Source organism: Dipodomys spectabilis, unplaced genomic scaffold (assembly GCF_019054845.1).
Source record: "Dipodomys spectabilis isolate Male_0828 unplaced genomic scaffold, ASM1905484v1 ptg000493l, whole genome shotgun sequence".
NCBI lineage: Eukaryota > Metazoa > Chordata > Mammalia > Rodentia > Heteromyidae > Dipodomys > Dipodomys spectabilis.
Genome location: NW_024871170.1, coordinates 549,311 through 558,084, shown reverse-complemented (window position 1 = coordinate 558,084; position 8,774 = coordinate 549,311). Strand labels below are relative to the sequence as shown.

Here is an 8,774-nt window from a genome sequence, read left to right as displayed (position 1 = left end):
CGGCGGCCGCGCTCCCGGCTCCCGCGCTGCTTACCGGGTCGGGGCAGCGGCTCCGGCGGCGGCTCCGCGCGGCGGGCGCGGGCGGGGAGCGCATGGGGGGGCCGCGGCCGGCCCGGGGGGACCCCCGCCTCCGCCGCTCCGCGCGCGCCGGGGCGGTGCGCGTGCGCGTGCCAAGGCCGCGGGTGCGCGCGTGCGTGTGCGCGGCCTCGCTCTGCCCGGCGCGCGCTCGCTCTCGCTGCCGCTCGCTCGCTCGCTCTGTCGCTCTGTCTGTCTGTCTCGCTCGCTCAAGGGCTCAAGGACGAGGTGAAATCCTGCGCTGGTCATGAGGCGGCTTCACACGCACAGCGCCCGAGCAAACAACAAAAGGCGGACAGAACACGGGGGGAGGGGAGGGGGAGGGCGGGGGGAGGAGGGGGAGGGGGAGGGGGGGAGGGGGGGAGGGGGGAGGGCGGGGGAGGGCGGGGGGAGGGGGAGGGGGAGGGGGGCGGGCGGGGGGAGGGGGAGGGGGGAGGGGGGAGGGCGGGGGGAGGAGGGGGCGGGCGGGGGGAGGGGGAGGGCGGGGGGAGGGAGGAGGGGGAGGGCGGGGGAGGGGAGGGCGGGGGGGGGAGGGGGAGGGCAGGGAGGGGAGGGGGGGAGGGGGAGGAGGGGGGGAGGGGTCGTGGGAACGATGAGGGGGGCGAGGTCACCGGCGGCGGGGCAGGGGGGGCGCTGGGACCCCCGTGGCCCTGATCCCCCCACACACACACACCCTGAGTTACGCGGGGCCACCTGTCCTGCCCTGCTGCCTGCAGCCCTGTCCTGTCTGTCCTGTCTGTCCTGTCTGTCTGTCCTGTCCTGTCTGTCCGTAGGTCCGTCTGTCCTGTCTGTCCGTCTGTCTGTCCGTCTGTCCTGTCTGTCCGTCTGTCTGTCCTGTCTGTCCGTCTGTCCTGTCTGTCCATCTGTCCTGTCTGTCCATCTGTCCTGTCCTGTCTGTCTGTCCGTCCGTCTGTCCTGTCTGTCCGTCCGTCTGTCCTGTCTGTCCGTCTGTCCTGTCTGTCCGTCTGTCCTGTCTGTCCGTCTGTCCCTGTCTGTCTGTCCTGTCTGTCCATCTGTCCTGTCTGTCCATCTGTCCTGTCTGTCCTGTCTATCTGTCCGTCTGTCTGTCTGTCCTGTCTGTTCATCTGTCCTGTCTGTCCATCTGTCCTGTCTGTCCTGTCTATCTGTCCGTCTGTCCGTCTGTCTGTCTGTCCTGTCTGTCCTGTCTGTCCATCTGTCCTGTCTGTCCATCTGTCCTGTCTGTCCATCTGTCCTGTCTGTCCTGTCTATCTGTCCGTCTGTCTGTCCTGTCCTGTCTGTCCTGTCTGTCCTGTCTGTCCGTCTGTCCTGTCTGTCCATCTGTCCCTGTCTGTCCGTCTGTCTGTCCTGTCATCTGTCCGTCCATCTGTCCTGTCTGTCCTGTCTGTCCTGTCTGTCTGTCCGTCTGTCTGTCCTGTCTGTCTGTCCTGTCTGTCCGTCTGTCCTGTCTGTCCGTCTGTCTGTCCTGTCTGTCCTGTCTGTCCGTCTGTCCTGTCTGTCCGTCTGTCTGTCCTGTCTGTCCGTCCGTCTGTCCTGTCCGTCTGTCTGTCCTGTCTGTCTGTCCATCTGTCCTGTCTGTCCTGTCCGTCTGTCCTGTCTGTCCCGTCTGTCCCTGTCCTGTCCGTCTGTCCTGTCCTGTCTGTCCATCTGTCTGTCCTGTCTGTCTGTCCGTCCATCAGTCCTGTCTGTCCTGTCTGTCTGTCCTGTCCGTCTGTCCTGTCCTGTCTGTCCTGTCTGTCCGTCTGTCCTGTCCGTCTGTCCTGTCTGTCCGTCTGTCCTGTCTGTCCTGTCTGTCTGTCCGTCTGTCCATCTGTCTGTCTGTCCATCTGTCCTGTCTGTCCTGTCTGTCCGTCTGTCCTGTCTGTCCATCTGTCTGTCCTGTCTGTCTGTCCGTCCATCTGTCCTGTCTGTCCTGTCTGTCTGTCCTGTCTGTCTGTCCGTCTGTCTGTCCTGTCTGTCTGTCTGTCCTGTCTGTCCGTCTGTCTGTCCTGTCTGTCCTGTCTGTCTGTCCGTCCGTCTGTCCTGTCTGTCCGTCTGTCCATCTGTCCATCTGTCCTGTCTGTCCTGTCTGTCTGTCTGTCCTGTCTGTCTGTCCTGTCTGTCCGTCTGTCCGTCTGTCCTGTCTGTCCTGTCTGTCCGTCTGTCTGTCCTGTCTGTCCGTCTGTCTGTCTGTCCCGTCCGGAGCTTAGAGTTCCCCCCCCCCCCAATTTGTACGGCGCACTGAGGAACTGGACTGGAGACCACGGAGGGAACTGCCCACCACCCCAGGGGAGAGAAGGGGGGGGAATGTGGTTTCATCATCATCATCACCATCACCATCATCACCATCACCATCATCATCATCACCATCATCACCATCATCACCATCATCATCACCATCACCATCATCACCATCACCATCATCATCATCATCATCATCATCATCATCATCACCATCATCATCATCATCACCATCATCACCATCATCATCATCATCATCATCACCATCATCATCATTATCACCATCATCATCAACCATCATCACCATCATCACCATCATCATCATCATCACCATCATCACCATCATCATCATCATCATCATCATCACCATCATCATCATCATCACCATCATCATCACCATCATCACCATCATCATCACCATCACCATCATCATCATCATCATCATCACCATCATCATCATCATCACCCATCATCACCATCATCATCATCATCATCATCAATAGAAATTTCCTTTAGGAAAATAAAACAAATACTGCTCTCCACTTTAAAAAAGGAGCGACCAGAGGAAATGGCGTGAGTGTGTGTGTGTCTGTGTCTGTGAGTGTGTGTGTGACTATCTGTCTGTCTGTGTCTGTGTGTGTGTCTGTGTGTGTGTATCTGTCTGTGTGTGTGTGCCTGTCTGTGTCTGTGAGTGTGTGTGTGTCTGTGTGTCTTGTGTCTGTGAGTGTGTGTGTGACTATCTGTCTGTCTGTGTCTGTGTGTGTCTGTGTGTATCTGTCTGTGTGTGTGTGCCTGTCTGTGTCTGTGAGTGTGTGTGTGTCTGTCTGTCTGTCTGTGTCTGTGCGCGCAGAGCACAACTCCGGGCACCCCCAGCCCCCACCCCCTCCAGAGAAGAAGAGCTCAGCCCCGTCCTGGCATCTACAACAGCATCGGTCAAGTAAGTCCTCCTTGTTACCCTCCCCTCCCTCCCTCCCCCCCTCCTTCCCCCTCCCAGCATCCTGGGGTCCCCCTGCGCCCTGCCCCCCTCCCCCAGCATCCTGGGGTCCCTCTGCGCCCTGCCCCCCTCCCCCAGCATCCTGGGGTCCCCCTGCGCCCTGCCCCCCTCCCCCAGCATCCTGGGGTCCCCCTGCGCCCTGCCCCCCTCCCCCCAGCATCCTGGGGTCCCCCCTGCCCCCCCCTTCCCCCCCCCCCCCCCCCCCCCCCCCCCCCCCGTCTGGACAGGTCGGGACCGGGACCTGGCGCAGGCTGTGTGTGTCTGGGTTGGAGGGGAGCGCCGCCTTCTCTGCTCCTGGCAGAGTGTGGGGGAGGGGGGGGGAGGGGGGGGAGGGGGGGGAAGCGGGGTGCGGGCCAAGTTTCCCGCAACTCTGGGGCGGCGAAGGCCCCCGACCTGGCACAGCCGCCAGAACCCCTGTCCTCCCCGAGACCCCACGCAGACACCGGACCGGAGAGAAGCTCCCAGAGGGGCTGGTACAGATCCCCCCAAACACGGGGAGGAGGTAAGCCCGGGCGCCCGGGCTGGACAGATCTCGGGGAGGGGGTCTCCCCGCTTCCCTTGGCTCATCCGACTTTCGGTGGAATTACCAGAGAGAGGAGGAGGGGGAAATCTCCAGGTCCAAGCCGGGCTGGCCTGATGGACAGCTTTGGGGTGCAGGGGGAGGGGGTGGAGAAGGGGGACCCAGTGGTTTTCTTTGGGGGATCGGATCCCTTTAACTTGGAGCTCCCCCCCTCATCCCTTAACTTTGGTCCCCTCCTTTCTCCCTCCCCCCCCCAGCACCCTCCCTGGACTGCCTGTATCTCTGGACACCCCCAGAGTTTTCTAGAATCCACCACCACCATCATCCCCAGGAGATTAAGGGGCATTTCCTTATGCAGGAAACTCACGCTGCGGATTCGCCCAGAAAAGTGACACCTCCTTTCTCACCCTTCCCCTCCCCCCCACCAACTATCCCCCCCCCAATAGATTTCTTGTCACACTTGTCCAGGGGGGGGAAATTTCCGGGAACAGGGGGTTATGGGGGAAGAAGGGGAGGGAGAGGAAGTGTTTGGAAGTGTTTGCCAGTGGATTCCTTGCTACTTGTTTTATTGCTTTATTTATTCCTTTTGCTAAACCAGAAGGAAAAAATAAAGAGCAGAGACCCCTCTTCTCCTGGAAGGGAAAATGGGGTGCAAGAATCCCCAGAACTCTAGGCACAAAATCGAAAGGGGAAGTGGGTGATGAACCACTCCCACGAGAAAAGAAAGAAAAAAAACACCCTTCCACTTCGACAAATATTTGATAGCGCAGAGCCTGGTAATTAAGCGAATAATCAAAGAAGCTTCCAGGCGTTCACGAGGGCCCTAAATGATCATCCGAAATTTATGAGTAGTGTAATCATTTGCTGCTTGATACAGAATTCAGAATACGGCAATCTACATGTGTACCCTTAAACAATCTCACTTCATTTTTCTAAGGATTTAATGAGAGACACTAGCTAATAATAATAATATAATTAATAATCATATCTCAGCTGCTGGATTGATTGATGTAGCCTTCCCTGTGTGTGTGTGTGTGTGTGTGTGTGTGTGTGATACTTTTCCTAAGTATTTCTTTTCCACAAACTTTCTTGCGTTCAGGCTTCAAGCCAGAAGTGCTTGGAGATTTCGTGTACGAACTCACTCATGACTGTTACTTTGAATTTCAGTGTAACTTTCTTCTAAAGGGATCTTGGAATCTCGCTCTGGTTCACACCTGTAATCCTAGCTATTCAGTAGGCTGACATATGAGGATTATAGTTCAAAGCCCACCCACGACCGAAGTTTTATCTCTAATTAACCAGCAAAAAGAAAACTGGAAATGGAGGTATATAGCTCATGTGGTAGAGCACCAGCCTTGAGTGAAAACACCAAGTAAGAGCATGAGGTTCTGAGTTCCAGCCCCAATATGAGTTTTTAACACATGTAGCATGATTTATTAATGTGTGTGTGTGTGTGTGTGTGTGTGTGTGTGCTGGTCCTGGGGCTTGAACTCAGGGCCTGCACGCTGTCCTGTCTCTGAGCTCCACTTCCAACTTTTTGGTGCTTCATTGGAAGTAAGAGTTTCAGGGAATTTTTCTGCCTGGGCTGGCTTTGAACCTTGATCCTCAGATCTCAGACTCCTGAGTAACTGGGCTGACAGGCGGGAGCCACCAGCACCTGGCAGGGTTTACTCTTAGAAAACACATATTGCTGCTTTTCAAAATTAACCAGGGCTCTGTGAGGAACAGCAAGAAACAAATTTAAAAAAGAAAAATGCCCTTCGTGAACCTTCTATGACACTGTATAGCACTGGGAAAATCCTGTACAACTTGCACGGGATTTAATTTTTTGTTTCACATCATACTAAGGGGACATGGGTGGTGTGGGGGGAGGGGGGAGGGACTCCAGAAGGTGGGGTGTGGCCCCCATGGGCCTAACCCCATAAAGGAAGGTAAGCCGGTCCCCAAGTTCCCTACCTCTCCTCTTTCTTGGATAGTTTGGTTTCTGAGGGGCCAGGTGACCCAGAGGCCAAAGCCAGCCAGACCTGGGCTGTTGGGTGAGATATTGTGAAAGCAATCCTCTGATTCTGACGGGCAGTAGACTTGCCATCATTCATGCTTAGAGAAACTGGGTGTGCAGAAGACCAACTCACCCATGATCCTGAACGGAACAGCCCATCAAACGCTACCCGTGGGGATGTGTGGGTTGGAAGACCGGCCAGAGGAAAGTGCTCTTATTTATTCTTATTTATTCTAGGTTCTCAGAAGGCTGAGATCTGAGGATTGCCGTGAGAGGCCAGCCGGGGCTGGAAAGTCCTTAAGATGTGTATTGCCTATTACCTACCCCCAAACAAACAAACAAACACAAGGCCAAAAGTAGAACTGTGGCTCAAGTGGTAGAGCACTAGCCTTGAGCACCAAAGCTCAGGGACAGCGCCCAGGCCCTGAGTTCAAGCCCCAACACACACACACACACACACATACACACCTGACACATTTCACATCACTTTTGTATTTATCTAGCAATTATTGGGCTCCAAGCCCAGTAATTATGTGGCTAAGGGATTTGAACTCAAGGCCTGGGCACTGTCCCTGAGCTTTTTTGCTCAAGACTAGAGCTCTCCCACTTTGAGCCACAGCTCCACTTCTGGTTCTCTGGCGGTTTGTTGGAGATCAGAGTCTCACAGACTTTCCTGCCCAGGCTGGCTTTGAACCATGATCCTCAGATCTCAGCCTCCTGAGTATCCAGGCTGACAGGCGTGAGCCGCTGGTGCCCTGGCTGGTGAAGCACTTTTTAAGTGTGTATTTGTGGCTCTTTCCCATCACCGACTTGCAGCATTGTTGCATCTGTGTTTTGCAGAGGAGAAAGGAAAGTTCGGAAAGCTTCGCTGACTGGCACAAGGCTGGGAACCCAGGAGCAAAGTCAGGAAGGAAATCAGGACGTGCCCGCGCCGGGCCTGGCTGGGTTGAAAGTCTGCTCCACTCCACAGTGGGGGGGGGGGGGGTCGGTGGGTGATGGTGGGTCCCCATCTGGGTAGCTTAAAATACCAAATTCCATACTCTATTCGCTCCAAAGGAAAGCTGAATTGTGCCCTCAGTCACATTCTGTGATGTTTCCAAGGAAAACATCTAAACGTATTAGATGTGGAACATACATATATATTCCTATAGATACACAAATGTATGTGTGTAGATATATGTCTACATACGTATGTAATATATAATATATATGCATATATAATATATATGTGCATGTTATATATTATATGTACTAGCTATGCTATAGCCAGATATAATGTATATGTATTATATAATATGTACATGTATATATGTAACATATGTGGATATGTCCATATATTACATATGATATATCCATATATTGTATATTATATAATGTATATATAATATTTTATATTAGTAATACATGTGTAATATATACATAGACATATAGTACATATGCAATATATGCATAGATATATATAATAAACACATTTTATATGTGTAATATATGTAATATATACATATATAATAATATATGATGTTATATAACATAATATATAAGTATTATATACATATTTAATGTATGTAGTATATTATATATGTAATGTACAATATATTCTATATACTATATGCATATATGTATATGTGTATATATTATAAGTGTAATACATTATATATGTACCATAACATGTATATATGTGCATGGTAGATATAATATGCAGACATCTATGTATGTATAATATATACATATGCATGTGTGTGTACTACATGTGATCTAGACATATGTTATATATTACATATATACATACGCATATGTGTTATAAAAGCCATGTAAGCCAGGCTCCAGTGACTTATACCAGTAATCCTAGTTACTCAGGAGGCTGGGACCTGAGACCTGAGGATCATAGTTCAAAGCCAGCCCAGGAAGACAAATCTGAGAGACCCTTAATCTCCAATTAACCAGCAAAAACAACACCCCGTCCATTCCCTCACAGCCACCCGATGCGAAGCAGCATTTCCTTCTATCATTTTACAGGTAGACAAGCCCAGAGATGGTCTCTAACAGCCCAAAGCAGGTAAGAGGCCATCAGCAGACTCCACAGCTCGTGTTCAGAGCCAAGCAGCAGAGATTCAAGGTGTTCGCCCCTCCCCCAGCTCTACGCTTCTGCCTTTTCATTCTACTTGAAAACCCACGCAGATTCATACACACTCTGCCCACGTGTGTTCACCAGCAGATAGCGCCCGTGCAGCAAACACTGTCGCCGCGAAACCTGGATTGTGCCTAGGAGCGAGTTTCAGGTTTCTAAGACTCCGCAAAAAGTCTTTCAAGGCCATCCCATTTTCCTCCAACTTATTTCCAAACACCGGAATCTTACCAGGACATCTTTACCCTGAAACTCATACCGATCTTCCATGGCCGTCGATGTTAAAAGTAGCCAGAGAAGATACTCGGATTTCTCAAGAAAGACAGAGAGGGAGAGGGAGAGGAGAGAGAGAGACTATTACCTGCAATTCACCAGCAAAAAGCCAGATGTGGAGATGTGGCTCAAATGATAGAGCACCAGCTTTGGGTGAAAAACAAAACAAAACAAGGCTAAATAAAGAGCAGGAGGCTCTGAGTTGAAATCTTTACCCATACCAAGAAAATAATAATAATAATAATAATCAGCAGAGCAAACTAGCATGGAGCATGGTTAGGTGGAAAAGCATCTGCCCCGCAAGTGCAAAGTTCTCAGTTCAAAGCCTCAGTACTACCATTAAAACAGAAACTTAAAAAAAGACAAAAACAGATTGATTTATCTCTCAGCCAGTTGTGGGAGTTGAAAGCCAAGAACTGGTGTCTGGCTTTGCTGAGGGTCTTGTGTAATGACCCGAGGTAAAAATAAAAAGAGGAAAAAGAAGAGGAGGGGGAAGATCAATCTTATAAATAACAACCCATTTTCCCAGAAGCTAATCAAGGCCATTCGGCTATTCATTAGGCCCCGCCCCCAAAGGCTGAAGCCCCGC

General features: G+C 51.8%; 1 long non-coding RNA gene across 1 annotated transcript; it reads left to right on the top strand.

The window, feature by feature from the left end:
- The first annotated feature begins 3,063 nt into the window (after window positions 1–3,063).
- LOC122098830 lies at window positions 3,064–8,299 on the top strand. Its single transcript, XR_006145819.1, has 3 exons — window positions 3,064–3,211; window positions 6,628–6,739; window positions 7,804–8,299. It is a non-coding gene; the product is annotated as an uncharacterized LOC122098830 (long non-coding RNA).
- Window positions 8,300–8,774: the final 475 nt, after the last annotated feature.